This window comes from Rhinopithecus bieti, unplaced genomic scaffold (genome assembly GCF_001698545.2).
Source record: "Rhinopithecus bieti isolate Rb0 unplaced genomic scaffold, ASM169854v2 scaffold_5982, whole genome shotgun sequence".
Classification (NCBI taxonomy): Eukaryota; Metazoa; Chordata; class Mammalia; order Primates; family Cercopithecidae; genus Rhinopithecus; species Rhinopithecus bieti.
Genome location: NW_016805132.1, coordinates 1,224,355 through 1,241,939, shown reverse-complemented (window position 1 = coordinate 1,241,939; position 17,585 = coordinate 1,224,355). Strand labels below are relative to the sequence as shown.

The 17,585-nt window shown below is 48.6% G+C and overlaps 1 protein-coding gene across 3 annotated transcripts in view; it reads left to right on the top strand.

Moving 5' to 3' along the window:
• HSPA12A (heat shock protein family A (Hsp70) member 12A) overlaps positions 1 to 17,585 on the top strand; it is a 183,103-nt gene that overhangs the window by 122,413 nt on the left and 43,105 nt on the right. Inside the window, exon 1 of one of the 3 annotated variants that reach the window (XM_017871250.1) lies at positions 1,041 to 1,318. The exons of the other annotated variants lie outside the window; for them this stretch is intronic. The gene's annotated coding sequence lies outside the window, so the exon portion shown is untranslated. Of the gene's footprint in view, positions 1 to 1,040; positions 1,319 to 17,585 lie in introns of those variants that run through there. 3 annotated transcript variants of the gene reach the window in all.

Sequence of the window (17,585 nt, the reverse complement as noted above, 5' to 3'; positions counted from 1 at the left end):
TTGAAGCCTACATTCGTCACTGAGGAAGTTACCCAGGTGACTGTGTACTAGGTTTGCACGAAGCTAAATTTTTCCATCTGAAAAAGAATTTCTGACATTATGTCCTTGTGGTAGCTTATTGAATTAATAACCTACAATAAATCGTGTCTCCAGGTACAGATGCTCCTTGACTTATGATGGAGTTACATCCTGATAAACCCATTGTAAGTTAAGGATACCATTAAGTGGAAAATGCATTTAATCCACGTAACCTACTGACCATCATAGCCTAGCCTACCTTAAATATGCTCAGAACACTTACAAGTCTGGGTGTAGTGGCTCACATCTGTAATCCCAGCACTTTGGGAGGCCCATGTAGGTGGGTCACGAGGTTAGGAGTTTGAGACCAGCCTGGCCAACATGGTGAAATCCTGTTTCTACTAAAAATACAAAAATTGGCCAGGTGCAGTGGCTCACGCCTGTAATCCCAGCACTTTGGGAGGCTGAGGCGGGCAGATCATGAGGTCAAGAGTTTGAGACCAGCTTGGCCAACATGGTGAAACCCCATCTCTACTAAAAATAGAAAAATTAGCTGGGTACAGTGGCAACAGAGTGAGACTCCATCTCAAAAAAAAAAAAAAAAAAAAAAAATCAGGCATGGTGGTGTGTACCTGTAATCCCAGCTACTCAGGAGGCTAAGGTGGGAGAATCATTTAAACCCAGGAGGCCAAGGTTGCAGTGAGCCAAGACTGCACCATTGCACTCCAGCCTGGGTGACATAGCAAGACTCTTTCCCAAAAAAAAAACAAAAAAACTCCACTTACATTAGCCTACACTTGGACAAAATCATCTAACACAAAGCCTATTTTATAATAAAGTATCTCGTAATTTATTGAATACTGTACTGAAAGTGAAAAACAAAGTGGTTGTTTTGCTCCTCAAAGTATGGTTTCTACTGAATGTGTATCGCCTCTGCACCATCATGAAGTTAAGTAATCGTAAGTCAAATCATCATCAGTTGGGGCGCCTGTACTCACATCCTTGTGTCATCTCCTCCTACCTGGACTCAGGGCGCAGCTATGTGATTTGTTTTGGCCGATAGGACCTTGGCAAACAGGAAGCCAGCAGAGGCTTGAAAATGCCTGTCAGTGTGTTAGAGCTTGCTCACTTGTCCTTTGCTATTTAGGAAGTCCAGGTTGTCCTGCTGGAGAGGCCACCTAGAGGGGAACTGAGGCCCCTGACCGACAGCCTAGGTGAACGTGGAGATGAGTGAGCCTGTCTTGGCCCATCTAGTGCCAGCTGACCTTGAGATAACTTTAGCTGCATGAGTTGACCCCAGGTGAGAAAAGCCCAAATTGTGGAATTCTGTGCAAATTGTTGTTATTTTAACCCACTAAATTTTGGAGTTAAAAATATTTTGGATTACAATAGGTAACTGATATAGTCCTAGTTTTCTTTCTTTTATGAATTGAATGTAGTAGCAGATGATAGGTTTAATAAAAGTTTTAATGTCCTTGGCAAAATCAAAATGGGATAACGCTTTGTTAGATCCACAGTTTTTTGACGGGGGCAGATTTTACTTCTTAGAAAACATAAGTGTCTTGGAACCACTGAATTGTAGAGATCTGAGGGAGGTGTTGCTGTGCAGTCTGGGGTCTTCATCCGTCATCGGCACGTTAGTTAGTGTGACTTAGATTGTCAGAGTGAGAAATAGTTAAGGTTGGAGGGTGGAGGTGTGGGAGCTCTCAGTGTTCTGTGAGCCAACTTCATTTTCCAGATGAAGAAACAGAAACCTAGAAAGTGACAGTGAGCCCGAGAGCACACCTGGTGGCAGTAGGGCCATGCCGTTCATCGGAGCAAGCCAAGACTGGCTGTCTGGATGGGATATTGGGGATGGGCAGGGGCTAAAGATAGGAACATTGAGGGGCAGCCCCCAACTTGGGCCTGGTGGTTTGACAGGCACCCCTAGAATGACGTGGGAAATTGGGGATGGTCTACCCAAGGACACCAACCCTTTGGGGAGCACTCACAAGGGGGGTAGTAGGTGGTGATATCAGAGACCCAGCAAGGACCTTTTACTGCTGGGGCTGGTGGGGTCCTGCCAGGCCTGTCTCAGGGGAGGCTGCTGGGAATGTGCATATATAACTTTGAATGTGTATGCATGCGTGGGGAGAGAGGTAGAGTGAGCAGCTGAGATGGAGGAGGGAGACAGAGACAGAGGAAGGAATAGGCTGAGAGATGTTAGAAGCTTCTGGTAGGTCTTCCTTTGGGGTTCTTGCAGTTTATTCAAACTTGAACCCACAAAGTCATGGCTGGTCATGGGCACAGATTCTGCCCCAACACCGCCCTCCTTGGGCCTTTGATAAATAGTCAGTGGTGAGATCACAAAGTACCACATGCTGGGGGACAGAGCCTGAAGCTCTTGGGAGGGAAGACCAGCCAGCAGGATGGGATTGGGTAGGGAACCATGGGAATGTCAGAATTCACTTTGTCCTACTTGGCCTGTTTTATATATATATATATACCTTGTATGTTGAATGAGTATTCAGATAAAAAACTTGACTTCCTAACTGAGTTGCATTCTGAAAAGGGAGTCCTATTCCGGTAGAGGCAGGCCTTAAGATAGCACGCAAACATGCTGAGTACAGCTGGGGTCTTTTTAAGATTTCCTCCCAAAAATATTAGAGTGTGGGCAGAGGGTGGGGGAAGGATGAGCCACTTTCTAATGAAATATTAGCAATGAGGCAGAAATAAACTGCAAAACATAAACCCAGAAGCCAAAAATACAGTCACCCTGGCAGTGGGATATCCCTCTCACCCTGTGACTCGCTGGAAGTAGTTCTGGGTTTTGTGTCCCAAGATAGTGCCCCCCTCCGCCAGCCCCACTCCTTCTCCCAGCAAAACTCCTCGGTCCTTGCATCTCTCCCCAGTCCTATCTTCCTTGGAGAGGAGAGAATTTGTGAACCCTTTCTATCTGTGAATAAGCATACAATTCCCGGTGTCCCTCCCCTGCCCGCCTCCCCCTTCTCTCAGGGCCCCGAGCCTGTTGGGGGCCACGCAGTCCTCCCTTGCACACTGCCATGCCAGCTTCAGGCTTGTTTTCAAGTCTGGCGACTGAACAACACTGGGACGCCGACCTGATGTTAACGATGGAAGCTCAGAGGTGGAGCTGGGTCCATGGGGGCCCAGCTTGAGGCCTGGGACCCTAGCAGAGTGCTCCCCACCCTACAGGGTGGCAGGACTTCTTTCTTAACACAGGCTGGCTCACTTCAGGCAGGGAACATTTGGGGAATTAAGTGTTGAAGCCAGAAGCAATTCCCATCAAGTGGAGCTCCTGGGCCCTGGAGGAGGCTGGCAGGATGGGGCAGTTTGAGAGCCCCTTCCAGGCGGGATCCCTGTGCTGTATTTTCTGTGTAAAGCAAAGTGGTATTGTGGGAACAGCTCTTGGGTTTGAGTTTCAGCTCTGCTATTCCTCACTGTGAGGCTTTGGGCAGCTCTCAAAACCTCCAGGGCTTCTGGTTCTTACCCTGGGGATCGGAGCTGAGAAAAAGAGCCTGCACCATCGTGTCGCTGGGAGATTTGCCAGGCAGAGAGTTGGCCTTCAGGGTCTGGGGGCCAGGTGGTCACTGGGAGCTGATAGAGGCTGGGGATCCTGATTGAGGAGACTGAGGAGCAGGCAAAGACCTGGGGCAGGACCAGTGCTATGGCTGGGAGCAGTTGGAGTCTCGGGCTTTGGGCTGCAGGGCACCTAGTGAGGCCGCAGGAAGGGATAGGAGAAAGCCAGCGTCACTTACTTGTCTCCTCTGCCCCACACTGTCCTGGGGAGGTTTGGGGTAAAACCTGAGACAACTTTGGTTCCCATGACAGAAGACTTGCGTGTTCACTATAGGAAATATTATCCAAAGCAAGAAAGGAGGAAACAGCCAGGACCCCACACCCAGAGGCAGCCCCTGTTAACCCTTTGGTGGGGAGCCTTCCGGACTGGCCAGGCATATTGGGACAAAGCTCACAGGGGGGCTGTCACAAAATCCAGCACCATGGGGAAGGGTGTCTTCTCTTATAGATGAGGAGATGGAGACTCAAAAGATCATGAATCTCAGTGAAAAACCCATAGCCCTTAAGTGCCCTGTCTTGGTCATTGCACATTCTACACATGCAACCATGTTTCACAGGCACCCATCAATAGGTACAAATATAATGTATCAGAAACATTTAAAACAGTAAAAAAAATTTTTTAAAGTTTTAAAAAAAGATCCCATGGGGAGAGAGTGGTGGTGGCCTTCTGGTCTCTGAGCCCAAAGTGTGTGTTCTCTCTTCATCTCTGCCCTGGAAATATCTGTGACACTCCCTTGTGGCCTTGCCTCCAGCCACAAGAAAGCCACTTTCAAGATCCAGTGGCTTCCTGACATCAAACAGCCAGGAAGCAAGATGGGCTGGGCCCTCCCCAGGTGCAGGGCTCTGTACAAGGTGCAGAAGGGCTGCTTGAAAAGTAACCCAAGCTGTGTCTTTCTGAAGTTCAGGCCAGTGCTGCCCAGTATGCCTCTGTTGGGGCCATGCAGCCGTGGATGGCTCAGCAGAGTGCTGTCTGTGCCTGGGCACAGGTGACCCCCTGCGGTCAGGGGCCCTCAGGTGGGCATCGGGCAAGATGGTAGATGGGCCTGGAAGCATAGCCCTTCTCTTTGGAGGTGGCTCGGTACTGGGAGCAGCTAGGATCTAAGGAATGGGTGGAGAGGCTGACTGCAGGAGCAGGGCTGCTGGTCCCACCTGAGGCTTAGTGGTCCTCAGGCTGGAGATTCAGTTTTACAACCTCAGCACGTGTGCGCAGTGGGTCTCAGGAATGAATGTCAGGGGAGGTCCCGTGCTTCCTGAGCACCTGACCTCACCCAGCTCGGTGCTAGAGTTTACTTACTGGTCACCCCTTGTGGTCTCCACAGCAGCCCTGTGCGAGAGACAGTTGTTAGCCTGGTATGTACTTATAGAAACTGAGGCCTGAGACAGAGTCCTGTCTGTGACAGAGCTGGTGAGGGCGGAACTGGGTGTGTCCCTAGAACCCAGCTAACTCGGGGTCCTCCACCCCATCCCCTGCCCCTGGAAGAGCAGCTTGGGGCTGTGCCTATTTGGAGGGCAGCATGAGGGTCAAATCCTCCCACGTGAAGGTCAGTGGGCCCCTCTCTCCCTACAGACAGTGCACAAGCCAGGCCTGAGGGATGGCAGATGGCTTCCCAGAGGGCAGAGAGCACAGATGTACAGGGGGTTGTGTGAGGACAGGAATGATGGGGGGCAATGGTTAGGGGGTAATGGAGGAGTCTGATTGGTTAAAGAGTTGCATCTAATATGAAGGAGATAGAGAGCTACAGTAGGTGCTTGAGGCTGGGAGTGATGTGATGATGTTGGTGGTTGTGATGTGATCCAGGGGGACAGCCTGGGGGCAGTGACACCAGCTGGGAGAGTATAAGGCTCTCTGGGAAGCTCTTCACACCACTCTGCTTTTGCCTTCACTGTTCCTTCAGCTTGGTATTTAATCCCCACCTTTTTCACTCAGCAAACTTGCCCTCCCGGGAGCCAGCCAAGCATCACCTTCCTGGAGCTACCTTCCCCCACCCGCTTCAGGGATGTCAGTCTGTCCTAACACCTCTGTGGCACTTACCATGGTGTCTTATGAAGAGTCCATGTGCAAAAGAGAATTTTACAGGGCTTTTAATTACAGTGTTTTTTAATATTTGATTTAATATTTAAATTGAAATCATCCCGCTATGTTTTGACTTGAGATCTCATAGTTAGATTCTTATGAATTAAATACTCGTGTGATGCATGTCCACAAGATAAGACTGATGACAGCTGGGTGGAGATGGGCAGAGGAGGGCTCAGGACAGGCACACCGGGTGTAGGGTGCAGGGGATGTTTCACATTGGCCCTGGTTGGTCCCACTGATGAACTTCCGGGTCATACCACCCGTCTTCCTGTTGCAGGGTCAGCTCCTGGAACTCTTCTCATTCATTAACCCAGAATGTCCTCACTGTGGTGTCCATGCCATTCAGGACCCTCCCAGACCAGGTCTGTGGAGAGAGTAAGAGGCAGGGAGACAAGGGTTGATTGAAGCCGTGGGCTCGTGTGGGTGTCCCTAGCACCAGCTCCCACTTCTCCAAGTCCAAGGCATTCCTGTGGTCACCTCCCAGCGGTCAGCACCTTGGGCACAGACATCCTGGGCTCTGTGGGGGAGGATTGTGTGCCTGCTGGAAGTCAGGCTAGTCACCCTGCACCTGACCTCTCTGGAGCATTCCTCTCTGCAGAGGAGATGGCCCCTGATTGATTGAGGTCCAGACGGAGCTGTTAAAGATAACAATGAAGTCAGAGAAGCTGCCCTTGCCTAATGAAGCAGGCAGGCCTGCGCCTGGGAGGGACAGGTCTGTGGGGCAGCAGTAATGAAAAGACAGAGACAGACCACCCTGGGTGCCCAGGACCTCCTCCCTTGCCTGAACTTGGGCAGTTGTCCATCTGTGCATGGTAACGAGGTATAAAGTCTCATTCCCTGGACCCAAGCACTGTGGAGACTGATGTGTCGGGGCTGGAACAAGGGGTCCTGGAAGGCCACGTGTCTTCTCTCATTCTTTTATAGCATGTACACACCAGCGTGTGTGAGCACCCATGATGATGAGTGTGAATATTATGGCAGCTGGGGCCATCTGCATGGCCTCCCCAGGGCCCCTAAACACAGCGTGTACATTATTTCCTGGAGTGTATATGTTTCTGAGGCCTTCTGTCCCCACTGCAGCTCAGTAGAGGGTTTGGAGAGACTCATATTTGCATTTCAGTGCTGGGGAGGGGAGGAATGGGGATTAGGATGAGTTTGTAGTTTGTTTGCTCTTACCCTGCTATAGTCACGCACACCCGGGTTTTCGTTTTGTTTTGTTTTTAGTGAGATTGACTTGTTTTAAGTTCAAATGCAAAAGCTCATCAAAATTTGATGGTCAGTATTTTGCCTTCTCTGGGCCAGGAGCTGGCTTGGTACAATATAAAAAAGGTGGGATAGAGGGGGCGCTCTGCTGGCCTCATCACAGCTGCTTGGCCTCAGGTGGGGTGCTCTGGGTGATCTCTGGGTCCTGTGCTCTGTGGAGGAGACTTGGGAGGTGCCTTTCTGTGACCTGCGGATTCCTTGGGAAAAGACTTTGAGCACATTCGGTCCCCAGGAGGAACTGTTCATTCAGTGTCTTGTGTGTTTGTCTCCCTTTACTGCTCTGAAGTTAGGGATTCAATTTCAACTCCTTTCAAGATTAGTTACACCATGGAATACTATGCAGCCATGAAAAAGGATGAGTTCATGTCCTTTGTAGGGACATGGATGCAGCTGGAAACCATCATTCTCAGCAAACTATCGCAGAAACAGAAAACCAAATACCGCATGTTCTCACTCATAGGTGGGAATTGAACAATGAGATCACTTGGACTCGGGAAGGGGAACATCACACACCGGGGCCTGTTGTGGGGAGGGGGGAGGGGGGAGGGATAGCATTAGGAGATACACCTAATGTAAATGACGAGTTAATGGGTGCAGCACACCAACATGGCACATGTATACATATGTAACAAACCTGCACGTTGTGCACATGTACCCTATAACTTAAAGTATAATAAGTAAATTAAAAAAAAAAAGATTAGTTACCCTTGAAATTTTGTCATGCATACTTAGCAAAGTCTAAAGTTAATCAGTAACTTAACCCAGTTTACTAATTCTTTTTGTACAAATGTAAGTCTGTCATTGAAGATTTTGTGCTTACAAAGTAAGAAGTGATTAGGGATTTTAGACTTCAAAGGTCTTAAAAAGTCTCTGGAAGGACTTTGTGTCCTCTCTTCTGACATGGAAGTCTTTGCTCTCTGTGCTGCAGCTGCCTGTTCTGAGCGGAACATTTAGCCTCTGGGGGTGTCCCTGCATCCTGGGCAGCGCCCATCGTGCCTCCTCTCCAGGCTGCAGTGGGTGGTCCTGGCTTGTCCTCCTCCAGAGCTCCTTGGAGCCCCTTTTAGCATTGGCCTTCTCTTTTCCTTTATTTCCTGGAAGGAGCATTTTCTTAGGCAGGTTCCTGCACACCTCCTCGCCCAGGACCTGGCTAGCTACAGCTGGCACGTGCAGATGGTCACACAGCAGAATGTTTTAATGCTGTACAGTTTGCCCTCCTGACAAAGGTGGGTCTGCAGAAGGCTAGTTACAACTGCAGGTTTTGAGACTTTCACTAGCATTTATTCTGGCATAGCTTGAAACAGCTGATCTGTCAGGGGAAGCACCAGCAAGTCAGCCTGCAGCACCCCAGCAGGATGGCACGTCCGGCCCTGGGGAGGAGTGGGGCCATTCTGCTCTGGCTGTCCAGCTTCCCAGCATTTAGGGGAAGAGTGAAACTGCAGCTGTCTGACTAGGGCGCTGCCCCGGCTCTGTGCCTGTGTTCTTACATTGCCAAAGAGCAGGGTGTCTATGAGAGGCCAGTGCCAGCCAGCTGTTGCCCCAGCCCCAGTTGGAGAGTCTGGAGTCTGCAGCTAGATTAACCACTGGATAGGTCCTGGGAGAAAGCTGTGGCCAACTCTACCAGGCACAGAGATTGGAGGAGAGAGGAGGCGGTGCCCAGAGTGGGTGGCGGTGGCTGAGTTCATTCCCAGTGAGGAGGCTGGGATCCTGAAGGCAAGGGAACAGGGGCAGTTCTCCTTACAAGGCTGATTCTAACAGCTCTTTTGATTTGTTTTTAGTTGAGTTATAATTCACATATAAAACTCACCACATAAATTTCACTGGTTTATAGTATTCACAAGATTGTGCAACCATCACCATTATTAAATTCCCAAACATTCTTATCCTGGGAAGAAACTCCTACCCATTAGCCCTTACTCCCTAGGTCCACTCCCAGTAAAGCCCTTTACTTTTTCACTGCTCCTTGCTGCAAGTTGCCAGCAGTACAGACTTGAGCGGGAGTCACAGAGTCCAGGAACCTCAGGGCTGGGATGTGGTGGAGACAAGGAGCTCAGGCACTGGTGACAGGCACTTGCTGGCTGTGTGATTTGGAGAAGATGCTTAACATCTCTGTGTTGTGGTTTTCTCTGCTGTTTGTTTGTTTTGTTTGTTTTGAGATGGAGTCTCGCTCTGTCACCCAGGCTGGAGTGCAGTGGCATGATCTTGGCTCACTGCAAGCTCTGCCTCCCGGGTTCATGTCATTCTCCCGCCTAAGCCTCCCGAGTAGCTCAGACTATAGGCAGCCGCCACCACGCCCGGCTAATGTTTTGTATTTTTAGTAGAGACGGGGTTTCACCATTCACAGGACGGTCTCGATCTCCTGACCTCGTGAGCCGCCCGCCTCGGCCTCCCAAAGTGCTGGGATTACAGGTATGAGCCACCGCGCCCGGCCTTCTCTGCTGTTAAATGGGGCTAACAACTACCTGTTTCCCACCTCATTGGGTTGTTTAATAAGATAAAATGAGATGCTGTGTAAGTAATAATAGCTACACTTGTTAAGACCTTTGCCTGCATTATTCTTATTTAATTCTCATTAATCCTGGGAGGTATGAGTTATTATTATCCCTATCTAATACATAAGGAAAAGCAAGCACCAGAGAAGTTCAGTAACTTGTTCAAGATTGCACCACTATGAATCAGTGTTTAGCTGCAAAGCATGGAAAACCCAATCCTGTCTCGTTTATAGAAGAGGGAAATTATGACCAGAATGGGAAGTCCAGGGGCCCGGCAGGCTGATTTGGCAGCTCATGGACCCCTTCAAGGACGGAGGGAGGTTCCTTTGGTGGTGGCTGCATCTGTGTGCTGGTGGCAAGGTGGCAGTTGCAGGTGCAGCCTCACACCCCTGTGCGTCCACCCTCTTCTCAGGGTACTCACTTCCTCCCAGAAGCCCCAGGTCGACTTCCCCTCGTGTCCCATCAGTCAGGACTGTGGGTCACAAACCCCCTCCCACGTTTCTCATTGGCAGCGGGAGGAGGCTTGCCATGATTGGCTTAGATTACTTGGGATCTGCCCCATTATCAGGAGGGATCACACTCCAAATGTAAATATTGGCATTTAGTTAAGAAGTGGGAAATGGATTTTGAGTGGACACAGCAGTATCTTGACAGTATCTACCAAGACCAGCAGGGAGCTGAGCCGAGGTCTGAACCAGCCCTCTGAGGTCCACGCCACTGCACTTCAGCACAGCTCCTCCGCCTCTACAACACCTGGGATGTAGCAAGTGTTCCGTGAATCTCGTGTCGATTCATAAATTCTAGTTCTCACCCCACACCCCTGAGTTTTTCTGACCTTCTGTTCCTCTTCTAGAGCTCAGTTAAGTGGTTGCTTGGCCTCCGTTTGAGCTTTACTTGTGGGAAACTTAGTACCTTACCTAGCATTTTCTTCCCTTTTTTGACCATTAAGTGCCATGGCTACTTTTTGGGTGAATTAGGAAAAATCTGCTTTAGATACAAAATTCAAAAAAAGGGGCCCGCTCTAGGCAGTGCAGCCCTTCATGGCTTGAAAAGATGCCTTTGTGGTAAGAAAATAGCAATGCTTACCTCTGGGTAGGTGCAGCCTTGCTTGGGAGATGCCCCTCAAGGTTGGTGCCTTTGTGCAGTGCGCAAACTGCACAACTGTTTTGGGATGTCTCTTCCATTAAGGAATGCTGCAGAGGGATTTTTAACGTGCTCAAGCCTCTGCCCTCCTGGGCACTGGCACAGAGTGGAAGGTTTGTGCCTGAGTTACCCAGGTTTGGAGGGCATGGTGGCCAAGGGTTCTCCTTCCTGCCTGAAGATGGTGTATCTCCCTCTCATGAGAGGGTTTAGCTGAAGAAGGGTGAACCTTCACCTTCCTGACCCTTACCTCCTCTTCCCTTTCCCTTCCCTGGGGACAGGTGGTGAGTGTTTGGGAGGTGAAAGATTCTGCTCAGGGGGAAACCAATTGGCCTGGAATGGCCTCGGCCCTTTCTTTAGCCTCAGTCCAGGCAGCACTGGCGGTGCCATGGCCTCTGAAGACTGAACTGTCACAAGACTGTTCATGATAAAATTGGGGAAATCTAAACCCAGGGCTTCCAGAGGCCCGGGCAGGTGGAATCTTGTCCTTGAAGCTGGAGAGTCTTTACATTGACCCAATGAGTTTTGGAATGGAGACTGGGCTTCCCTGTAGAATACAGGAAGGCTCAAGCTGTGGTCATATGGCCTCTCAAGTTCTTCTAGGTTATTCTGAAAGTTCCCTGGGGTGAGCAGACAGCTTGAGTGGGAAATTGGGGCTGGGGGTCTCCTTTACTCCTGGCAGCACCGACCCTCATGTTTCCTATCACTGAGTTTTCCTGAAGGTTCCCTTTGCCAAGTTCCTGTCTGGTGGGAATTTTCAGCTTTGATTAACAAGCCCAGAGAAGCAAAACGTAAAGGAAATGTATCTGCTGACATTATGCAAAGGTGGAGGCTCTGCTTGTCTTGTTGTGTGAGCACATAGTCGTTTTTTCAGCAGCAGTTGGAACGATTTTATAATGATGATGGTGACTATAATAATAAACAAAATAACATCCATAATGTATTGGGTGCTTGCCATGAGTCAGGTTTTACAGATACAGATAGCTCACCCAGTGGCATGCGACTAGGACGTGGTCATGGTGGGATTTGAGCTCAGGCTTTCCTGACTTTGAGCTAGTACCTCTAACGCCTCTCTTACCAACATGTGCCTCTTCTACCTGGATCTTCGGATTTGAGGGAGAATTACGGTTTTTGAAACAGAGCTCTGCAGACCAAAGAATATGCCACATAGTCTCACGAGCCTGCAGATGGAGACAGCCAGGAGCTGCCCTGTGATGGTGACTCCTGACTTCCTCCAGCTATTTGCTCATCTGTGAAATGGGGATTTACATTCACACCTGTCTCATAGTTAGAGATGATGCCTTGGTGGCTCTGGGCATGTGCAGGTGTGCAGGGTTGGAGTCAGAGAGCTCTGAGTCCACCTGGGTGGCATCCTGACTAAGGATGTGGGCTTCTTTCTTACCCTTCTAGGCTTCATTTTGTCATCCACAGAATGGGAATAATGACAGTAATTTATAGCAGCCTTCCTTACAGGGCAGGATCCCATGAGATACACCTCTAAGGCTCTTAGCATGCATGAAATACACATTCAGTGAGTGCCAACTATGATAGGTTTCCTGATAGAGTGCTGGGTTTGTATATTTCTAGTGGTTTTGAATTAACAATTTGAGTTTGAATAAACTTCAGAAGAACCTAAAAGTAAACAAAAAATGCATGAATATCTGACTCCATGAAGGAATTTGGAAAATGGTGGGTGGGGGGTGGTGTTTATTTCAGAGTTTCACTGGCTCCTGTGTTCATTGCTAAAGAGTGACGGGTTCCCTGAGAATACCAGTTCTCACATTCATGGAGGGAGAGGGGGCACAGAGGGAGGTGACACAGTGTCCCCAGGCTCACAAACAGCCACACCTCCACTTTCTTCATCCTCTCAGGAGCTATTTTGTTTTCCTTCTGTTCCTTAAAGAGCAGCAGCCGAAGAGCCAACTCTGGCTTTGTTCCTGTTCCAAAGCCATCCTGGTTCTAGGAGACATGCCGCTTGGCCTGCAGCCCATGTATGACTGCCTGGCCTGCCCCCTCCACTCATCCCAATGCTAAGGCCAGAAAACCCAGTGCCCTTGTCCCCAACAGGAGCATGCACGCATGCACACACACACACACATCCCCGCCTTTCGGGAGGACTCAGAGCTTGTGCTTATAGTACAGAGGGTCACAGGGTGGCATCTGACATCAGCATTTCAGCTCGCCATTCCTGTCTGGGGTGAGAACCATGGGAAGATGCCAAGGCTGTTACATCTTGCCCCTCCCTTAGAGCATTGGGATCTCAGACAAGCAGAGAGCCAAATCAGGAATGAACTTCCATTCACAATTGCTTCAAAGAGAATAAAATACCTAGGAATCCAACTTACAAGGGATGTAAAGGACCTCTTCAAGGAGAACTACAAACCACTGCTCAGTGAAATCAAAGAGGACACAAACAAATGGAAGAACATACCATGCTCATGGATAGGAAGAATCAATATCGTGAAAATGGCCATACTGCCCAAGGTTATTTATAGATTCAATGCCATCCCCATCAAGCTACCAATGAGTTTCTTCACAGAATTGGAAAAAACTGCTTTAAAGTTCATATGGAACCAAAAAAGAGCCCGCATTGTCAGCAAGTCTGAAGGACAAAGCAAATGGACATGTCAGGGTCCTTTAAGTGATCCTGCCTCTCTGCAGGGGCAGGCCCTACTGTTTCTCAGACATGGAGGGACCCAGCAGGGGATGGAGGATGCCCCCCTGACTCCTCTGAGGCCCTGGGTTCATAGAGCGGCTACAAAGTCTAGGAGCTGTCGGCTGATGACCAGAGGGCCCTGTACCTGAGACCTGGCTGGAGCCCATCCCAGAGTGGGAGCCGCTCAGCTGGTGGCTGGACATCTGTTTCGTCATCTGTGAGGGGGCCAGTGGGTGCCTGCTGAAATTCTGATTCCTCCAAGGGCTGTTTAGTCTACTGGGCTGACCAGGCTCAGCCCCAGAGAAGCCTACTGGATGGAAGCCCTTCACCCACCCTGAGACCCGGGTCCAAAACCTTCCCAAGCTTTCAGAGTCCACATGTGTAGGTTTCAATGAACTTATGTCCTATTGGTTTGTCCATTCCTCTGCCAAATGTGTGTGGAGCACCACCGTGTATGGGCCAGGTGCTCTGATGGACAGCAGAAGAAAAGCATTGACCTGCCCTCCTGGAGCTTCCATGTAACTGGCACATTCAAATCACAATTATTTTATTATGGAAAGTTTTAAACAAACAAAAGCAGAGCAAATATTATATTGAAGCCTCATGAATCTGTCACCAGTTTTAGTCTTTATCAACTTATGGCCAACCTTGTTTAATCCCTGTCCCTTCCCTCTCCTGTTATTCTAGTACAAATCCCAGAAATGCTATTGTTTCGTCTGTACATTTGAGAATGTATCCCTAGAGGACAAGGGCTCTTTTAAAAATTATGTAACTATACTATTAATAATAATTCCTTAGCATTACCAATGTCTGATCAGTGTTTACATTTCTAATGGGCTCACAAATGTAACATTTTTTGACTATTTGAGTTAGGATCCACTAAAGGTCCATCCATTGCATTTACTGGAGTTGGTGTGTGTTTTAAGTCTCTTCTAAGCTGTCGCAGTTGGTCTCTGGGGCAGTCAGGATAGCCTGGGAACTCATTATCAATGCAAATTGTCAGCCAGCCTCAGACCTACTGGATGAGAAACTCTGGGGGTGAGACCGTTAATCTGTGTTTTAACAAGCCCTCGGGGGGTTCTGATGCACAGCAGAGCTGAGACTCTCTGGTCCATAGGTTTGCCCTCCTTTCCTGTATATTTTCCTTGTGATTATCTCTAGGAGAAACCTGTCTCTCTGGTCGAGTTTTCCCGATCTGGGTTTTCCAGTTGATCACCAGGAACTGATGTACAAGTTCCTCTCTCATCTGAACCAGGGGAGCTGAGAAGGCTCTTCTCTCTCAAAAGAGGGGGCTGACTTGTAGAGGTAGAGGTCCCTGAAGGGTGATGCAGAATTTGCCTGCTGTAGAAGCAGGATGCACGCTAGGCAGGGGAACAGCATGTGCAGTGTCGAGGCTGAATCAAGCACAGATATTCGAAGGCCTGTGGATAGGTTTGATATGGCCAGCGATGTGGGGCAGTAGAGAGAGAAGAGACTGCAGAGGGAGGTGGGGTGGACTTCGAAAAGCCTGGGGTCAGTAGTGTGCTGGACTTTATCCCATGAGGGAAGGGCATCAGGGGAAGACCCTGACAAGGTTGAGTTAGGTGAGCAGACCTCGATTTTGACCAGATGGCTTTGACTGCAGGGTGAGTGTGGCTGGGGGAGGGGGCAGGCCCAGGATAGGGAGACTGAAAGTTCAGGAGGATCTGGACCAAGGCTGTAGTGGTGACTTAGCAGAGGAGAGAGTGAATGCAAGAGATGAAGGAATGACAGGGCTTGGGGGTAGAATGAGAAGGGAGGAAGTCTAGGGACTCTCCCATTTGGGAGCGGTGGTAGTTTTACTGGCAAAAGGGGTATTTGAGGAGAGAGGCAGACCTGGGTGGTTTGGAAGCTGATCCCACATTGTTGGAGGTCACTCAGCATGGCATGTGTGTTACTAATATCCCAACTCAAGAGAGTTGATGCCTCAGTTGGGAAAGAACTCGCTGGCCCTCGTAGTCTGTGGATAGTCACTGAGTCCACTTTTGGGCACACATAAAAAATCCATCCACTCACCCACCCATCCATCCACCCACCCATCCACCCGTCCATCCATCCATCCGTCCAACATGGAGTGCCTGTGACATGTCAGGAGCTAAGGAATTAGAGATGAAGTAAGACTTGGCCCTGCCCCAACAAGCAGAGTCCGTGGGAGAGAAGCCCGGAGGACAGACAGAAACATCTTAGTGCCATATGTAGGGTGATCTGGTAGAGCCTCTCCAAATGCTGGATGCTGGAAGGCAGGGCTGCGAGGTTGCAGAGTATAGTTCGTGAAAATTAGCAGTAAAACTGTTGGTCAAGCAAGTGTGTCTTCAGCTCTCCCAGCAGTTGCCTGGATGTGTAGAGGCACAATTGGAGGCCCAGGAACCAGTGCAGGAACCTGCAGTTAGGAGAGAGACTGTGATCCACCCCACTGACAGTCTGGGATTGCAGAGACTCGGGCTTTTCCTGTCTTGGGAAACTCAGCTGCCCCAGCTCGCTCTCCCTGGGGCATCTCATCTCTTGGACTATTCAGGGAGGTAGGAGGGGTGACAAGAAGATGCTACCCCGTGTCAGGATGGGCCCGGTGCCGCCCCCAACTTGGCCTGGGCTTGATGCTGGCCATGGTCTCTGCCATGGTAAATGCTCATTTCCATAATTATTATTTAGCATTTGCAGAGTGGTTATTTTACACTCAGAGTTCTTTGTAGTGAGAGGGTCTCCTGGTTCATGCCAATAAAATTTCCATTTACTCTGGACATCCACCATGGTGATTAAAAACAGCCCATAAATTATTTACTGAAATGGAAGTTCAGTTTACGGTAATAATGCATTAGTTCAGCTAGCCATGAAGCCTGTTATAGGGTAATAAAAGATTTTTTATTTTCCTTCTGAAAAGATATTTGCCAGTAACCGACATATGACCTTGAGCTGATCAGTGTTCAAAGATGACACTGCAGGCAGGCATGTAAGGAAAGAATGAGAGAGAGTTTTTTTTCAAATAGCCTGATTTTAGGCAATCGTCAGCAAAGGCCTGTCATCTGACAGCCAGCAGGGAAAAAGAAATGAAAATATGTGTATATATATGTTATATTTTTTAAAATCATAAGTACTACACCTTAAAACTCCTTTTGAAATTGGGCATTTATTTGATGGATACATACATCCAAAAGCTAACAAGAAGGACTGTTTGGAGAAACTAGCATGTCACTATTGTTGAGACCACCTGTCACATTTCCTCGGAGCCTGGAACCTTGTAGAATAAAGTCAGCCCTATGGTTCTGTCTTCATCTTTAAACATGTTGTATTTATGGAGCAGAATTGATTTTGTGTATCTCCGAGAGTCTACGATTCTGCTCATGGCCATTTGCTGACTAATGTCTTTGGCAGAGGAGAACAGCAAGCACGTTCATGAATTATGGCTCTCTTTGAGGTTCTCTTATCAAGACTATTTTTTATTTTAAGAACGTCTGCTTTGATTAAAGCCATTAGAGCTGGGAACACATAAAAAGGTGTCTGAATTTTATATGGGTTGCATTTTACAGCGGGAACCCAGATGAAGTCTGCATTTTAATCCTTATGCCATTAAGACCAGCGATGAGGATTAACCTAACAAGCTAAACTAGTTCCTCCTCAATTGCCTGGTTTAGGGTTGTAAGAAATCCTGGGGCAGGAGATTTGCTGGCCAGGATTTGATACTTTTATTTATTTTTCCTCTACATTGCTGCAAAAATATTTTCATTTCTTTATATACCCCTCTTTCTGGCAAAAATTGTTTAATGTGTTGGGGTGGCGTGTTCCAGGTTTATGAGTGAATCTATAACCACCCTCATCACCTTAGTTTTATGTTCACTAAGGTTAAGAAAGATCATCTGCACACTAGCTCTACAAGACTGAAGTGATGTTAAATTATCTAATACATAACTAATAGCAAAGGAGACATGATAATTAATTTTTGTTTGTTCCCCAGAAAGCTCTTCTGTTTGTTCCCCAGAAAGGTCTCTTCCCCCTTCGCTTAACCATGGTTTTGTGGCTGGTAGTTTGCGCTCCTGAAAGGGTCAGTGTTAGCCGGGCATGGTGGTTCACGCCTGTAATCCCAGCACTTTGGGAGGCCGAGGTGGGCAGATCATGAGGTCAGAAGATCGAGACCATCCTGGCTAACATGGTGAAACCCCGTCTCTACTAAAAATAAAATAAAATAAGTAAATAAATAAATAAATAAATAATTAGCCGGCTGTGTTGGCGGGTGCCTGTAGTCCCAGCTACTTGGGAGGCTGAGGCAGGGGAATGGTGTGAACCCAGGAGGTGGAGCTTGCAGTGAGCCGAGATCATGTCCCTGTACTCCAGCCTGGGCGACAGAGCAAGACTC